Genomic DNA, 17,892 nt, shown 5'->3' on the forward strand with positions numbered 1-17,892 from the left:
TAGCCTGCTATGTCGTCAGGGTTCCTTCTTTCTCAGTTGTTGTTGCTAGATGCTGTGGAGCAGTTTAACACTCGTAGTGATCTATAAGCTACAGGTCTGAACTTTACCCTCTCCTGTTCCGTCCTCACCATCTCCAATTTGATTGTTAGAGTCACTTGGTCAATCCAACTTGTTCTTTCTCTGCCCTTCTACCTATAGTGTGTGAGACAAAGTTTTGCCACCATCCTTGCCTCTCAAGAGCATTTTAGTTGCACTTAAATTGAACTACCAATAGTTGTTGTTGTTGTGGTGGTGCTGGTGGTTGTTAGGTACTGTCAAGTTGCTTGTGACTTAGCGACCCTATGTACAACAGCCCTAAATTCTGTTTTGTCCTGTGCCAATCCATTGTCTCTGACACACTCATCCCGATTACCCCAGTCACTGAATCAATTTACCTCCTAGAAGGCCTTCCCCTCCTGTGCCTGCTGTCCACCCTCCCAAGCATGATGTCCTTCTCCAAGGACCGGTCTCTTCTTACAACATTACCAAAGTTGTCAGATGAAGCCTCAGAATCCTTGCCTCCAAGGAGCAGCCTGGTTTAACCCTCTCTAGGATGAATCTGTTTGTTTTCTTAGCAGTCCATGGTACGCTCAATACTCTTTTTCCAGCATCACAGCTCAAAGGCATCAATTCTCCTTCTATCTTCCCTGGTCATTGTCCAACTCTCTGATGCATAACAAATGATTGCAAAGACCATGGCCTGTATCAGACGTACCTGAGTCTCCAGAGAGACACTGTTGCTCTTCAGTACTTTGGAGAGGTCCCTAACAGCAGACTTTCTCATTGCAATATGTTTTTTAATTTTCTGGTTGGTGGTGCCAAGAGTGTTGATTGTGGAGCCAAGCAGACTAAAGCTGTGAACAATCTCAATCTCTTCACCACCCATCCTGATGCTGCCCATTGGCTCAGTGGTGAGAAACTTTGTCTTCTTGACATAGAGCCACAATCCATATTGAAGGCTTCAGTCTTTGACCCTCTGCAGCAAGCACTTCAGGTCCTCCTCAATTTCTGCAAGCAGGGTTGTGTCATCTGCATAACGCAGATTGTTGATAGATCTTCCACCAATCCTGATGCTGCATTTCTCCTCATAGTACCCAGACACCCAGATGATCTGTTCTGCATACAAGTTGAAAAGGTATGGAGACAGGACACATCCCTGGCATATGCCCTTCCCAATTTTGAACCTTGCGTTTCCTTGCTCTGTTCTGACGACTGCCTCTTGGTTCAAGTATAGGTTTTGCATTAGCACTATCAAGTGTTCTGGGATTCCTATTCTTCACAGAGTCAGACACAGTTTTTTATGGTCCACACAGTCAAACGCCTTTACATAGTCAATGAAGCACAGAAAGATATTCCTCTGGTATTCTCTGCTTTCAGCTAAGATCCATCTAACATCAGCTACAATATCCCTAGTACCACGGCCCCTTCTAAACCCAGCCTGGACTTCTGGCAGTTCTCTGCTGATGCGCTGTTCCAGTCGTTTTTGGATAATCTTCAGCAGAATCTCGCTTGCATAGTTACCTCAATTAATAAATGGTTCTGAGTTGTCTCTTTCCACCTAAGGAAACTATCTACTTAATTTCAACTTGGGTTCCTAGTGTGGAAAAGTAGATATGGGACCTCTCAAAGCTAGAGAGGAACTGAATAGTTATGATTCTCCTTGGCATCATCAATTAAGACTTGGTTAAAATAATCATAAACATTGTGAATGGCACTGATACTTTAAAGGCAAAAAAAAATACTGAAAATAGTTTAGATTAAAATAGTTCAGTTTTGTTTTACCATCTTCTAGGGTGGAAAAACCCATCAGAATGTGAATGTAAATGTTGTTGTTATGTGTCATTAAGTTGAATATGACTAATAACAACCCTATGAACAATAGCTCTGAACCTTGCCCTATCCTGAGCCAAACTCCTGACCTCCGACACACCTAACCCGATTGCCAGACTTGCTGTGTCCATCCATCTATCCAGGATCTTCCTATCTTACATAGAATTCATCAATTTCTCTGAAGGTTAAAGCTGGATAATCTCCTCCTATAAAGATTTACATCCTTGGAAACTCAATGGAAGATCCTCATGAAATAGAATCCATTCAAAAGAACAGATAGGTATACTTACTTGAAACTAATGTATCTTTTCAAGTGAGATGATTATTTTTCAAAGAGTAGTAGTTAAATGTTAGGTTGCTAATCAAAAGGTAGGTGGTTTGAATCAACCAGAAACTCTATGATAGAAAAATTAGATGCTTCTATAAAGATTTACAATTTTTGAAATCCTATGGTTCTGATGGTCTAATGCTAAGCAGCTGTGCTGCAATCTTGAAGGTATGTGGTTCAAGGCCACCAGTTGCTCTGCAAGATAAGAATGGATAATCTCCTTCCATGTGGTTAACTGGCTCTGAAAACTTGCTGAAGGGTCTGCTACAGGTTGGTTTCGACTCTACAGTACACAACAATTACATATTGTCATTTCATTGTATCCTAGAGGATCTCAATAGCCTAGGGAGCTCTGGTGACCTAGTGGTAAAAAGCTGCACAGCAATCTTAAAGGCACACAGTTCAAATCCACCAACTGGGCAACCTCCTCTTGTGCAATTAACTGCAAACCGATGAGAGGGTCAACTATGAGTTGATTCCAATTTGATGATACATAACAACAGAGAGTCACAATGAAAATAATGCAATGGATTTGGGTTTTGTTTGTTTATTTGGATATAATCCTCAGATAAAACCATGATGTATCTGAAAGATAAGTCAGAGATAAATATTTATCTTACTTTAACAAATTAAGTTGTTGTTATTGCTTTTAGGTGCCATCAAGTCCAGTACAACTCAGAGTGACCCTATGAACAACTGATCTGAATCCTGTCCTATCCTGCTATTCTCACAATCTCTGACACATTCAAGTTCATTGTCATCTGGTTGAAGATCTTCCTTTCATGGTTCAAGGCCACCTGCTGCTCTGCAGAAGAAGAATGGGCAATTTCCTCCTGTTAGTTTTACTTCCTCTCAAACCTCACCAGAGTGTCAGCTATGAGTTGACGGCAAACAACAGCAACTGCCTTCCCAAGTATGACTTCCCTCTCCAAGGAATAACCTCTGCTAGCACCTTGCCCATCATTTCCTCCAAGGAACACTCTGGTTGTACCTTCTCTAAGACATCTGTTTTTGACAATCCATGGGCTTTTCTCCAACATCACAGCTCAAAGGTATCAATTCTTCTTTCACCATTCTTAGTCATTGTCCAGCTCTCAGGTAAAGAATGTCTTGAGTCACAAATGACTGAAAAGACTACACCCTGAATCAGGCACACCTTAGTCTTTAAACTGAAAACATTACTCTTCAATGACTTCATCTTACTTAGATCTACAATCTACACTTGGTGCCAGCAGTCACGAGATTAGGAGATATATTAGAATGGGAAAGCAAACTCATGCTGACCAGTGAATTCCTGGTTATTTCTTTCAAGATTCACTTATGATCTAATGTGGATTATTGTTTGAACTGAAAGGCTAGGACCTTGAAGCGCACTGCTTTTTTCCAAAGTCTTGATAATCATAAGCAACTCTATACTTCTCCCAAATTAGTAATTTCTGAATTTATTTTAGAACATGACTTCCACCCACCCAATAAGCCAAATAAAAACCACAGGACTATAGTGATGTTTTAAAGTAAACCATTATCTTTTAAACTGTACTCTATCCGTTTCTCTCCCACTCAAGAAGTCAACTCTGTGACTCAAGAAATCAATTCTTACGTGAATTAAGAGAAAACAAAAGAGCAACTAAGTAGGTTGAAAATACAATGGCAGAAATAAACCCACGCTACCATTTATAAACCCATTAACAACCACATATGATAGGACTTCATTCAAAATTCAAAAGATACACAAAATTGTTATTCCCCATAAACACAGAAGTAAAGAACAAGACCTAAACAAAATGGGAGAAGTTAGAACATTTTATTATTTAAAACTTCCAAGTAGAAAAATGAAATACTAATGAAATCCTAAGGGATACAAAGGAAGCTTGAATAAATCAATAAATGCATAAAAATAAATCCCAACAAATTTCACCGTAACTTTTTTCAAACATATATAGTTTATTTCAGTCAGAATCAGGCATTTTATGGCATATGACAATTCATATATTCCTTTCAACAATCTATGTTATACAGATGACACAACCCTGCTTGCTGGAACTGAGAAGGACATGATGCTTTTTCTATAGAAAGTCAAGGACTGTAGCCTTAAATATGGATTGAAACTCAACATCAAGAAAAGAAAGATACTCACCACTGGGCCACTTGGCAGAATCATGATAGAGAATGAAGAGATAGAGATTGTTAACAGCTTCAATTTGCTTGGCTCCACAATCAATACTCTTGGTACCAGCAGCCAGGTAATCAGAAGACAAATTGCATTGGGAAAAAGTGCTTTGAGAGACTTCTCCAGATTACTGAAGAGCAATGATGTCAGTCTGGAGACTAAAGTGCTCCTGATGCAGTCTGTGGTCTTTACAAATACTCATAGTGCATAAGAAAGCTACACAATGACTAGGGATGATAGAAGGAGAATTGATGATTTTGAGCTGTGGTGCTGGAGAAGAGCATTGAATATACCATGGACTGCTAGGAGAACAAATAGGTTTGTCATAGAGATGGTGAAATCAGGCTGCTCCTTGGAGGCAAGGATTCTGAAGCTTTTTCTGACATACTTTGGACATGTTGCAAGGAGGAACCAGTCCTTAAAGAGGGATGTCACGCTTAGAAGAGTGGGCGTACAGTGCAAGAGAGGAAAACCCTCAATGAGATGGATTGATTCAGTGACTGAAGTAATGGGGTTAGGTATGTCAGAAACAATAATATTGGCACAGGATAGAGCAGGGTTTAGTGCTGTCTAATATAGGTTGTTATGAATTGCTAATGACTTGATGGCACATAACAAAAACAACTTCTAAACTCATGAACTTAAGACTCAAATATGGCACAAGCCATTGTAAGACTTACCTTTGCTAGCTTCCCCACTCCCAAAGGAGATCAAAGAAGGGAAGAATTGTGTGGCTGTCATCGGCAGTATTGTCCAAGGAGCTCCACCACTGTGCCGGGGCCTGGGATTCCCAGTGGGTTGCAAAGCAGTAGTGGAGTCAACACCATTGATGGTACCACCAGCCTTGTCCCCACCGTAGTTCCCTCCTGGGTCACCTGGAGGGAGAGGTCGCTGGTGAGACCAAAGGCTTTCAGTTCCCTTTAATTTCTTATTTTGAAAGCCATTTATACGCACCAAGATTTCACTGTTCTCTCTTAATTTACCAGTGTTGTCTTCATCTAATGTGCAGCTGCTTATTCCATTGATATAGCCAGGAGAAGGCACTTGCACTGAATCAAAGAGATAGCTTTATGTCATTTTACAGTACCTGTACCCCATCTGTTGTTATATGCCATCGAGTGGCTTGAGACTCATAGTAACCCTATGTACAACAGCTCTGAGCCCTGCTCTATTTTGTGCCAATTTTATTGTCTCTGACACACCTACCCCCCCATTACTCTAGTCACTGAATCAATCCATTTCATAGAGGGTTTTCCTCTCTTGTGCTGTTGCTCTATCCTCCCAAGCATGATGTCTCTTTCCAAGGAATGGTCCCTCCTTGCAACATGCCCAAAGTATGTCAGACAAAGCTTCAGAATCCTTGCCTCCAAGGATCAGCCTGATTTCACCCTATCTCAGACAAACCTGTTTGTACTCTTAGCAGTACATGGTATATTCAATAACCTTTTCTAGCACCACAGCTCAAAGGCATCAATTCTCTTATTACCCCTAGTCATTGTTCAACTTTCTGATGCATAGCAAGTAACTGTGAAGATTATGGCTTGAATTAGGTGCACCTTAGTCTCCAGATTGACATCACTGTTCTTTAGTAATCTGGAGAGGTCTCTGACAGCAGCCTTTCCCAGTGTAATTAATCTTTTAATTTCCTGGCTGCTGGTACCAAGAGTGTTGATTGTGGAGCCAAGCAAACTGAAGCTGTTACCTATCTCTGTCTCTTCACCATCTATCATGATGCTGCCAGTCAGCAAGAAGAAAATAATAGTGGGAGCAGCTAGAACAGATATTTTTGTTTATAGACAAAACTAACCTGATGGGACACATGCATAGATAAGAATTTAGCATATAATTAAGCTATCACTTGAAAACAAATATGATACATTTTTCAATGAGCAATGCTGGGACAATTAAGTTTTCATTTTCACCATGTGTCTTCTAAAATAAAGTCAAGATAGATTGAATATTTAGGGATACATCAAATACATCATAATACTAGATGAGAAAGTTCAGTGGACATTTTATAACTGTAGGACGTGTATGGATTTTTTAAAATCATACCATCAAAACTATAAGTCATAAAGATTAATTTTTCATGTGGGAATTCCAAATGTTTGTGTGACAAAATCCACTGTAACCTACTAACAGTAAAAGAGAAAAAAAGAAAAAGTAAAACATATGACCTGGGTTTGGGTTGGGTTTTGTCTTTTTTTTTTTTTCTGTAAAAGCCTAAGACAAAAATGATATCTGTGGAACAAATGTGGTTTCAATAATTTATTCAATAAATGCTTAGTGAGCATACACTGAGTCAAAATATCTTTAGTTTGGAAGTTACAGCTGAATGAAACAGGGAAAATCTCTCTCATTCAGTTTATGATTCAATTATTGGGGAGAGTTCCTGTTAGGAATCATGTAGTCAACTCTAACTCATAGATGTAAGAGAGATTAAAACCTTGGCCAATCTTGTGCCAGCTTCACAATCTCTGTTGTCCTTAAACACACTGTTGGAAGTCTCTGTGTCAATACATCTCTTTGATGGTCAGTATTTCTCTCCTTTTCTGACCCTCTACTTTTCCAAGCATGAAGTTTTTCTCCAGGAACTAGCCCCTCCTAATAATATGCCCAAAGTATGTGAGATGAATTCTTACTATCTTTACCTTTGAGGATCACTGTGTATGTACTTTGTCCCAGACAGATTTGAGTTTGTTTGGAATGGTGCTAATTGCAAAATTTATACCTAGACCAAGAAGCTATTGTCCAGACAGAGCAAGGGAAACACAGGGTGGTTAAGAATCCGAAAGATACGTGTCAGGGTTGTATTCTTTCTCCACACCTATTTTGTCTATATTCTGAGCAAATTATTCATGAAACTGGACTCTATGAAGAGGATTGTGGCATCAGGGTCAGAGGAATGCTCTCAACAGCCTGCCTTATATAAACGGCACATGCTTGCTGGCTGAATGTGAGGAAGAATTGAAATGCTTCCTGAACAGATTAAAGACTATGGCCTTCATTCAATACAGATTACATTTCAACATCAAGAAAACAGAGGTAAAAAAATTTAAAAAAAAGAAAGAAAACAAAGGTTCTCACTGTTGGCCTAATTGACAACATCATGGTAGATGGAGAAAAGATTGACATTTTCAATTATTTCATCTTACTTGGTTCAACAGTTAACACGCTTGTTAGCCGCAGTCAGGAGATTAGGAGAAGTCCTGCGTTGGACTGCTGTTAGGGAACACTCCAAAATATTAACAAGCAATGATAACAGTTTGAAGGCATAAGTTGCACCTGATTCAGGCTATGGTTTTTTTCAATCGCTTCCTATGTATCTGAGAACTAGACAATGAAGAATAATGACAGAGAAGAATTGATGCCTTTAAGTTATGGTGTTGAAGAAAAGTACTGAAAACAAACAGATATGTCTTCAAAAAAGTGCAGCCACGCTGTCCCTTGTAGGCAAAGTTTCACCTTTCATACTTTGGGCATGTTGTTCAGAGTGGCCATTCTCTGGAAAGGGACATCATACTTGTAATGGTAAAGGGGGTCAATGAAAGAGAGGAAGATGCTCAGTGAGGCAGGTTGACACAGTGACTACAGCAGTGGGGTTAAGTGTGTGAGAGAGAATGAGGATGATAGGGTAGAATAGCTCTGTGGTTCATACAGTCACTGAGTCATATTCGAATCAATGGCACCTAACAACAACAACATGATTTATTCAAAGAATTCTGGTGACCTAATAGTAAAGATTTGTGCTGCCAACCTGAAGGCATGTAGTTCAAATCCACCAGCTGCTCCGTTGGAAAAATATGGGCAATCTCCTTACGTGTGATATGTTGTTGGTGTGTGCTGTTGAGTCAGAATGATTCCCTCTGAAAGCCCTTCTGGAGGGTCAGTCATGAGAGAGCTCCAACTCAATGGTGCATAAAAGCAACCACAACAACAATATATTCAATAATCTTTGCCAACAATCACAAATCTTCTGCAGTGGTTCAAGTATTCTTCACTTTTGTGCACATAAAGACGTTTCATCTGTATGAAGTAGGCTAATAATGAATCATCCTCCAAAACTTGATGTTACATTCTTCTTCACATAGTCCAGCTTCTTGAATTCTTTTGTCAGGATAGAAATTGAATTGGTAGAAGGATATAACTCTGACATATCTTTCCTGATTTTAAACCAGGCAACATTTGTACAGGTTATACAAGTTTATAATTTAGTGTTCTGGAATTCCCACTCTTTTCAATGTCGTTCATAAGTGATTATGATCAATAAAGTCTAATACCTTTGCATAGTTGACAAAATATAAGTAAGTATTTTTCTGGTGTTCTCTGCTTTCAGCCAAAATCTGAAATCAGAAATTTTACTCCTTGTTCTGTAGCTTGTTCTGAATTCGTCTTGAATTTCTGAAACTTCTCTTTCAATGTATTGTTCTAGCCATTTTAGAATAATCTTCAGTAAGGTTTTATTTGCATATCATATTAGTTACATTGCGCAATAAATTATGCATGCTGCTGGATTACTGTTTTTTAGGAATGGGCCCAAATATGGATTTCTTTCATATCTTTGAACTGTCTTCCAAAATTCTTGGCCTAACAGAAGGGTGGAAGGAACACCTGGATGGATACAGTAATTAGGGTAATGGTGGTTGGTGTGTTAGTGAGACTGGCTGAGGACAGAACAGGGTTCAGAGCTGGTGTACATAAGGTAGCTATGAGTTGCAAGCAGCTTGGCAGTACATAACAACACCTCAGTAACAATGTCAAGGACACATCTGTTTACTGATACACCTTAATTAGCATTACTTAATTAAAGACGCTTACTTTTCCCCCCGTACCTTCAGTGCAGCCTGGACTTCTTTAGTACCATTGGTTTGTAACCATATGCTACTTCTAGAAATGGTTCAGTGTTGCCAAATTTTTTTAGTTTGATGTGTTCCTTCAATTTTCTTTTGATACTTCCTATTTTACTTAATACTTTTCCCATAGAACCTTTCATTATTGAAAACTGAGGTTTAATTTCTTTCCTTCAGTTCTTTCAATTTGAAAAATGCCAAGCAAGCTTTCCCTTTTGATTTTCTATCTGTACATCTTTAGAGATAGCAAAAGAAACATGTTGTTAAATGCCTTCATATCAGAACTGACTCATAGTTGACTCCAGGGAAAAATATATCTTTGATAGATGTAGTCATTGTTGTTGTGATATGCCTTAAAATCAGAACAGACTCAAAGCTGACCGTTCAACGGGTTTTCAGAGGCTGTAAGCAACGTGGGAAAAGATTGTCCATCTTTCTCTAGGTTTTTTTTTTTTTTTATCAGTTAGTGGCTTTTGGGTTGGTAGCACAACTCCTTAACATCAGGCTACCAGAGCTCTCTAATACAGAGATAAATATGTTGTTACTATTGTTGTGTGCCAGTGAGTTAGACTGACCCATATAACTGCCCCTCTTGCAGGTTTTCAGGTGCTGTTATTTGCTGACTCTCCAGAGAAATATATATATTATCATTGTTGTTATTGTTATGTGTCTTAGAATCAGGACTGACTCAGACTTGACTTTTCAGAGGCTGTAACCACATGGGGAAAGATTGTCCACTCTTCTTCTATAGAGCAGCTACTAGATTGGAACTGCCTTTGGGATGGCAGCATAGCTTCTTGCTATTTGGCTACCAGAGTTTCCTAGAGATGCATATAGTTATAGACAAAACTAGATAGATACCGATCAATATTTATTTTTGTGTGTGTATACCAAGAGGCAGTAGTCAGAACAGAGCACGGTAACACTGCATGGTTCAAAATTGGGAAGGATGTACGCCAGGGATGCATCCTGTCTCCATACCTTTTCAACATGTATGCAGAGCAGATTATCCGAGAGGCTGGGCTCTCTGAGGAGAATTGTGGCATCAGGATTGGTGGAAGATCTACTAACAATCTGCGTTATGTAGGTGACACAACCTTGCTTGCTGAAACTGAGGAGGACCTCATGCACTTGCTGCGGAGGGTCAAGGACTGCAGCCTTCAGTACGAACTGAGGCTCAATGTCAAGAAGACAAAGATTCTCACCACTGGACCAACTGGCAGCGTCAGGATGGATGGCGAAGAGATTGAGATTGTTCAGAGCTTCAGTTTGCTCAGCTCCACAGTCAACACTCTTGACATCAGCAGTCAGGAAATCAAAAAGCATATCGCGATGGGAAAGTCTGCTGTTAGGGACCTCTCTAAAGTACTCAGAAGCAACGGTGCCTCTCTGGAGACGAAGGTGCGCCTGATACAGGCCATGGTATTTGCAATCACTTGTTATGCATCAGAGAGTTGGACAATGACTAGGGAGGACAGAAGGAGAGTTGATGCCTTTGAGCTGTGGTGCTGGAGAATAGTACTGAATGTACCATGGACTGCCAGGAAAACAAACAGATTCATCTTGGAGAGAATTAAACCAAGCTAATCCTTGGAGGCAAGGATTCTGACATACTTTGGACATGTTGCCAGGAGGGACAGGTCCTTGGAGAGGGACATCATGCTTGGGAGGGTGGAGGGACAGCGCAGGAGGGGAAGACCCTCTATGAGATGGCTTGATTTGGTGACTGGGGTAATCGGGATGGGTGTGTCAGAGGCAGTGTGGTTGGCGCAGGATAGAGCAGGGTTTAAGGCAGTTGTGCATAGGGTCGCTATGCGTCGCAAACGATTCAACGGCACATAACAACAACAACAACATATATCATATATCATATATAATTAATATATAATATATAACATGTAATGTGTAATATGTAACATATATGATATACGATATACGATATGCGATATACCATATAATATTATTGTTGATTGCTTTAGAGTCGAGCATGACTCATAGTGACCTATGAACAAAAGGTCTGAGGCCCCTTTACAACTATCAACATTTATCAAAGTTCATAGAGTTTCTGGAGGCATGTTATTTAGGAAGTGGATGCCACTCCTGCTTCCAAATCTAGATAGATATAGATAATTGTAGATAGATAGATAGATAGATAGATAGATAGATAGATAGATAGATAGATAGATGATAGATAATCTGGGAGCTCTGGTGGCCTAGTTGTTAGAAGCTACACTGTAATCCCAAAGGCACACAGTTCAAATCCACCAAATACTTTGCTGCAAAAGGATGAGCAACCTCCTTCTGTGCAATTTGCTGCCTCTGAAAGACCACTGGACTTTCAGCTCTGATTTACTTCTGATTTGAAGGTACAGAACAACAATTGCAAGATGTTAATAAATCTACGTTGACATAGATGAATCTGAAAGATGTAGATAAACCTCAATAGATACAAGTAAACTTGTGGTGGTGGTTGTTTTTAAGTGCCATGGAGTCATAGACGACTCACAGTGACTCTGTGAATGAAAGTCTTGAACATGAAAACCTTTCATCTTTTGTCCAAGTTCATAGGTTTTCTCTAGGTAAGCTATTATAAATATCTATACATATAAATACACACACACACACACACACACACACACACACACACACACACACCAGACATTATGATTTCATTCACAACCTCCTACATGATTCTAATATCCAGAAAATTTTGAAGTAAATGGATTTTTTAAAATTTATTATTAATTTCAATGAAATTTATGGAGACTTTGAATTTCCATTCATTGTTGCACTTTTCTCCTCTTCCAACCCTGCCCCCTAGTACACTACCCTCTTGGAAAAGTAAAAGAAAAATTCACTCATTGTTTTAAAAACCCTCCCCGAGATCCACTCCACTATGTAGCCTTTGCTCTGAACTCCTGTCATGACAAAAAATACCTAATCACATATCGCTTTTAAACAGTTTTCTCCCTCATCTGTTTCAATGTATACATTATTGAGCCCATCTTTCTCAGTCTCCCCCCCCCCAACCCCGATGTCAATCCTGTTTTACAACAGTGGCACCATGCAATATTTGTCCTTTTGTGACTGAGATACTTCACTAAGCATAATGTCCTCCAGGGTCACCCATTTTGAATAACATTGCATGAGTTCCTTCTTTTTCAATACAGCATAATATTCCATTGTGTGAATATACCACAGCTTCTCTAGCCATTCATTTATTGATGGGCACTTAACAAAGCCGCGAAAAACATGGGTGTGCATGTATCTGCTTGGATGGGAGTTATGGTTTCTTTGGGGTATATTCCCAATAGTGGAAATGCTGGGTCGAATTGTATCTCTATTTGCAACTTTTTGAGAAAGTGCCATACCACCTTCCACAGTGGTTGCACTATTTTACACTCCAACCAACAGTGAATAAAGGTTCAAGATTCTCCACAACCTCACCAGCATTTGTTGCTTGCTGTTCTGTTAAATTTTGCTATTCTGACTGGGGTGACAGGATATCTCATAGTTGTTTTAATTTGCATCTCTCTTAGAGCTAAGGATTTTGAACATTTCTTCATGTGCTCGTTAGCCATCTGAATGTCTTCTTTGGTGAAGTGCCTGTTCATATCCTGTGCTCATTTTTCTATTGGATTATTTACCTTTATCTTGTTGTGGTGCTCAAGTATTTTATAATTTCTGGATGTAAGTCCCTTATCTGATATGTCATTACCAAATATGTTTTCCCAGTCTGTGGCTTCCCTTTTTACCCTGTTGGAGAAGATTTTGGATGTGCATATGGATTTGATTCTTAGAAGATCCTATTCATCTATTTTATCTTCTCCTGGTTGTAGGTTTTTCAGGATACTTGGAAGACTGTTTATGTTATGGATCAGGACTTGTAGTGTTTTCCCAGCTTTTCTCTAATGAACCTCATAGTCCTTGGTTTTAGTCCTAGGTCCATGATTCACCTTGAGTTGGTTTTTGTATATGGAGTGAGGTGTGGATCTTGCTTGAGTCTTTTGCAGATACTTTTCCAATTTTGCCAACACCATTTGTTAAAAAGGCTATTGTTTCCCCACTTAACTGATTTCATGTCATTGTCAAAATCACTTGACCACAGATAGATGGGCTCATTTCCGGGTTCTCAATTCTATTTCATTGATCCATGTGTCTGTCATTGTACCAGTACCATGCTGTCTTAACCACAACTGCAGTGCAGTATGATTTGAAATCAGAGAGTGAGATACCTCCTATCTTTCTTCTATTTTTAAGGAGTGCTTTGCTTATTTGGGGTTTCTTTCCATTCCAAATGAAACTGGAGATTGCCTTTTCCATCTCTGAAGTAATTGTTTTATAATAAAACTCTACCTCCTCTCTCCTGTAAACTACTGCCTTCACTCTGATATGGATGGTAATAGAAGGATCTAGTTAGAGAAGGAAAAATGTGTTAGGGGAAAACTATATTTTTAGTTTAAAATAAAATTTAAAGTTTAAAGTTTAAGATTTAGTTTAAATAAAAATTCCAGAATTATTGGTCTTGTAGAGACAGCAAGAACACCTAGACTATGGTTTTGAATCCGGAGCTGAACTTCCCCTCAGAAACACTGTTCAGTCAAATAGAGAAGTAAACTCATATGCAATATGAAACTCCTTAGAACAATCAGTCACATGGGTTGGTGGATGAAATGTGCCCCAAAATAAGTTTCAGAAAGTAGAAATGGCAAGAAATAAGGGGGATTGAACCCAGGGAGAAAGTGGAAAGTGGATTGCAATCAATGTCATGTGCATAAATTATTGAATATTAAATGGATTTTTCCCAACTAATAACAATGCTAATGGAGACTAAGGTGTGTCTGATACAGGCCATGGTCTTTGCAATCATTTGTTATGCATCAGAGAGTTGGACAATGACCAAGGAGGATAGAGGGAGAATTGATGCCTTTGAGCTGTGGTGCTGGAGAAGAGTATTGAGGGTACCATGGAGATTCATCCTGGAAAGGGTCAAACCGGGTGGCTCCTTGGAGGCAAGGATTCTGAGGTTCCGTCTAACATACTTTGGACATGTAAGGAGGGACCGGTCCTTGGAGAGGGACATCATGCTTGGGAGGGTGGAGGGACAGCGCAGGAGAGGAAGGCCCTCTATGAGGTGGATTGATTCAGTGACTGGGATAATCAGGATGGGTATGTCAGAGGCAGTGCGATTGGCACAGGACAGAGCAAAATTTAGGGCTGTTGTACCTAGGGTCGCTATGAGTCTCAAGCGACTCGATGGCACATAACAACAACCACAATGAGAGCAAGAGTGAGAGGGGGCGAAGGGGAAAGAGAGAGAGAGAGAGAAGAGAGAAGAGAGTGTGTTTTAAGTCAATGACAGTGTGATTTGACTTTTAATGACCTCCCAAATAGCAGAACTTACACCCCGGGGGAACTGTGGCCCTGAATGTACATATTTTGAGATGGAAGACAGGTTCATGAGTTAATTTGGATCATTACAATCAATACAGTTGCTCGAGGCCATGGCTGCCTTTGTCTTGTCAGGCCCGGTCAGCTGATTGCTCGCTCCAAAGTGATAACATTATTGATTTTCATCCTGTCCTACTAGGACCACACTCTTCTCTCCGGGTATAGATGCTGCCTATATTCGTGTTTTGCATGTTATCAGAATCTACAGTGGAAGCAGTTTCAGGGTTAGAAGATTATCCTGCAGTTCACACCCTAAGGTTCTGTCCACAGTCTAAAAAAGTATGCTTTCAAATCAGCCCGCCTGTTTTTCCTTAATGCCCTTTTTATCGTTCCTCATACGTCAATATTTTTGACAGTCTCTTAGATAAATTTCTTACTCAGCTCTTAACCTGAAGTTTGAGGGAATGCTGGAACCAATACAGGGTTGATATTAGAATTGTTAGATGCCATTGAGTTGTTAATGACTCGTAATCACCCTATACCCTGGCCCATTCTGCCCCCTTCTCACTGTCTTTGATATATATATACTTGAACCTATTGTTAGAGTAACTGGATCAACACAGCTTTTGGGAGTCTTCCTCTACTTTTCTGACCCTCTACCTTTCCCAGCATGATGTTCTTTTCCAAAGGTTTTTTTCACTGACAACACATCCAAAATATGTAAGACCAAGTTTTACCATCCTTGTCTCTAAGGAGCAGCCTAAATTGCACTTCCTGTGAGATATTCAACACACTTCTCCAAATTCACAGCTCAAAGGCATTGATTCTTCGGTCATTATTATTCAATGTGAAACATGCTTAAACGGGGAGCTCTTTTTGTCTTTTCACCACTTGCTAATATTTCTCATGAGGGGGTGAGTGGAGGTGACTGTAAATAAGTGAGCAGAAATACACACCATGGTAATTTAGGGAAACAAATTAACAAGGTTTATTAAAGTAATGCAAAGGAGGTATCCTTGGTTAGAGAAAGGTAGGCTGTAAAAGTTAAAGGGGAAAGGAAGTAAAGGGGGGAAATGTCCCTAGAAAGTCAGGGGTGAGCCCAGAACTTTTGCCATGCTGCTAGGGGTAGGGTTGAGAGAGCCGAGTCAGGTGGACCCTGCTAGTTATTGGCTCCCTGATTCATAAGCCTGGCTGTAGCCTAGCCCCACTTAGGGACCTGTGGGATTGCTTGGAGTTTGATCCCATGCATTCGAAGGATTGATTGATCTTGATACATCTGTTTTTTATTTCTCTTTCTATTTCTTCTGAGAAACCTTGCTTTTAGTCCTTTCCTAAGGGAGTAGAAGAGAAAAAGACAACCACCACCACCTTTGGGTTAACAGCACAGCTCCATATCACTAAGCTACCATGGAACAACTAGAGGATTCAAACCACTGATATTTTTCTTGACAGAGAAGCTCCTTGGTAAGAAATAATGGCTAGCAAGTTTTTGCTGTTGTTATGTACTGTGGAGTGGGAACCAACACATATTTGATTATTTTTTTGTTGTTGTTTGTTGTTATGTGCCATCGAGTCACTTGAGACTCGTAGAGACCCTATGTACAATATCCCTAAACCCTTCTCTATCCCTTACCAATCTTACTGACTCTGACACAACGCTCCCCATTACCACAGTGACTGAATCAATCCACCTCATCAAGGGTCTTTCTCTCCTGCACTGTCTCTCCACGTTTCCAAGAATGGCATCCCTTTCCAAGGAATGATCCACCCTTGCAACATGTCCAAAGTATGTCAGACAGAGCTTCAGAATCCTTGCCTCCAAGGAACACCCTCACTTCACCCTCTCCAGGATGAACTTGTTTGTTCTCCTAGCAGTCCACGTATTCAATACTCTTCTCCAGCACCACAGCTCAAAGGCACCAACTCTCTATCATTCCTAGTCATTGTCCAGCTCACTGATGCACAGAAAATAATTGCAAAGACCATAGCCTTTATTAGACACACCTTATTCTCCAGACTGACATCATTGCTCTTCCTTATCTTAAAGAAGTCACTGACAGCAGACTTTTTCAATGCTATTTGTCTTTTACTCTTGTGGCTGTTGGTACCAGGAGTGTTGATTATAGAGCCAAGTAAACTGAAGCTGTCAACAATCTCAATCTCTTCACCATCTAACATGATGTTGCCAATTGGCCCAGTGGTGCAAATATTTGTTTTCTTGATGTTGAGCTTCAATCCACATTCAAGGCTACAGTCTTTGACCTTCTGCAGCAAGCACTTTGGGTGCTCCTCAGTTTCAGCTAGCAGGGTTGTGTCATCTGCACAGCACAGATTGTTGGTAAGTCTACCTCCAATCCCAATGCCACACTGCCCCTCACAGGGCCCAGCTTCCTGCATAATTTGTTCCACCTATGGATTCAAAAGATATGGAGATAGAACACATCCTTGACACACACCCTTCCCAATTTTGAACCATGTGGTGTTTCCTTGCTCTGTTCTGATGACTGCCTTGTGGTCCAACTATAAGTTTTTTGTATGCACAATCAAGTGTTCTGGGATTCCCATTCTTCTCAGAGTCAGCCACAGTTTGTTATGATCCACACGGTCAAATGAATAGTCAATGAAACACAGATAGACATTTTTCTGGTTGCTCTCTGCTTTCAGCCAAGATTCATCTAACATTAGCTATCATATCCCTAGTGCCACAGCCTCTTCTAAGTCCAGCCTGCACTTCAGGCAGTTCTCTGTGGATGTGCTGTTCCAGTCATTTTTGGATAATTTTCAGCAGAATCTTGTTTGCACATGATATTAATGATATTATTTGATAATTTCCACACTCTGTTTGATCTGCTTTCTTTGGAATGGGAATAAATATAGATCTCTTCTAGTCAGTAGGCCAGGTGTTTGTCCTCCAGATTTCTTGGCACAACATTTAATATTCAGCCCAAAGCCCCCTTAAGTATTGAAACTTGAGGTTTGAATTTGCTCTTCAGTTCCTTTAGCTTAAGAAATGCTGAGTGAATTCAGCCATTTTGATTATCTGACTCCCACATTTTTAATCCTCTAGCTGGACTGTGGGACGAACATGAATGATCTCTTCTTGTAAAGTTTTACAACTTTGGAAACCCAATATAACATGGTTGGCCTTTACAGTGTCTCTCACTCTTTTTCTCCCCCCGAACCTTTTTATTATCTGGCTGTTCATTTATTATTAATCATTTTTTATATGTGAATTCTTTAACTTTCGTTCTATTTAATCCTTCCTCTTTATTTTACTTGCCTCT

The 17,892-nt window shown here is 39.9% G+C and overlaps 1 pseudogene; it reads right to left on the reverse strand.

The window, feature by feature from the left end:
• Positions 1–5,465, reverse strand: part of LOC102875442 — a 59,241-nt pseudogene extending 53,776 nt beyond the window's left edge.
• Positions 5,466–17,892: the final 12,427 nt, after the last annotated feature.

The sequence above is a fragment of the Elephantulus edwardii genome, unplaced genomic scaffold (genome assembly GCF_000299155.1).
Source record: "Elephantulus edwardii isolate Elephantulus edwardi_28Jun2011 unplaced genomic scaffold, EleEdw1.0 scaffold00146, whole genome shotgun sequence".
Taxonomy (NCBI): domain Eukaryota; kingdom Metazoa; phylum Chordata; class Mammalia; order Macroscelidea; family Macroscelididae; genus Elephantulus; species Elephantulus edwardii.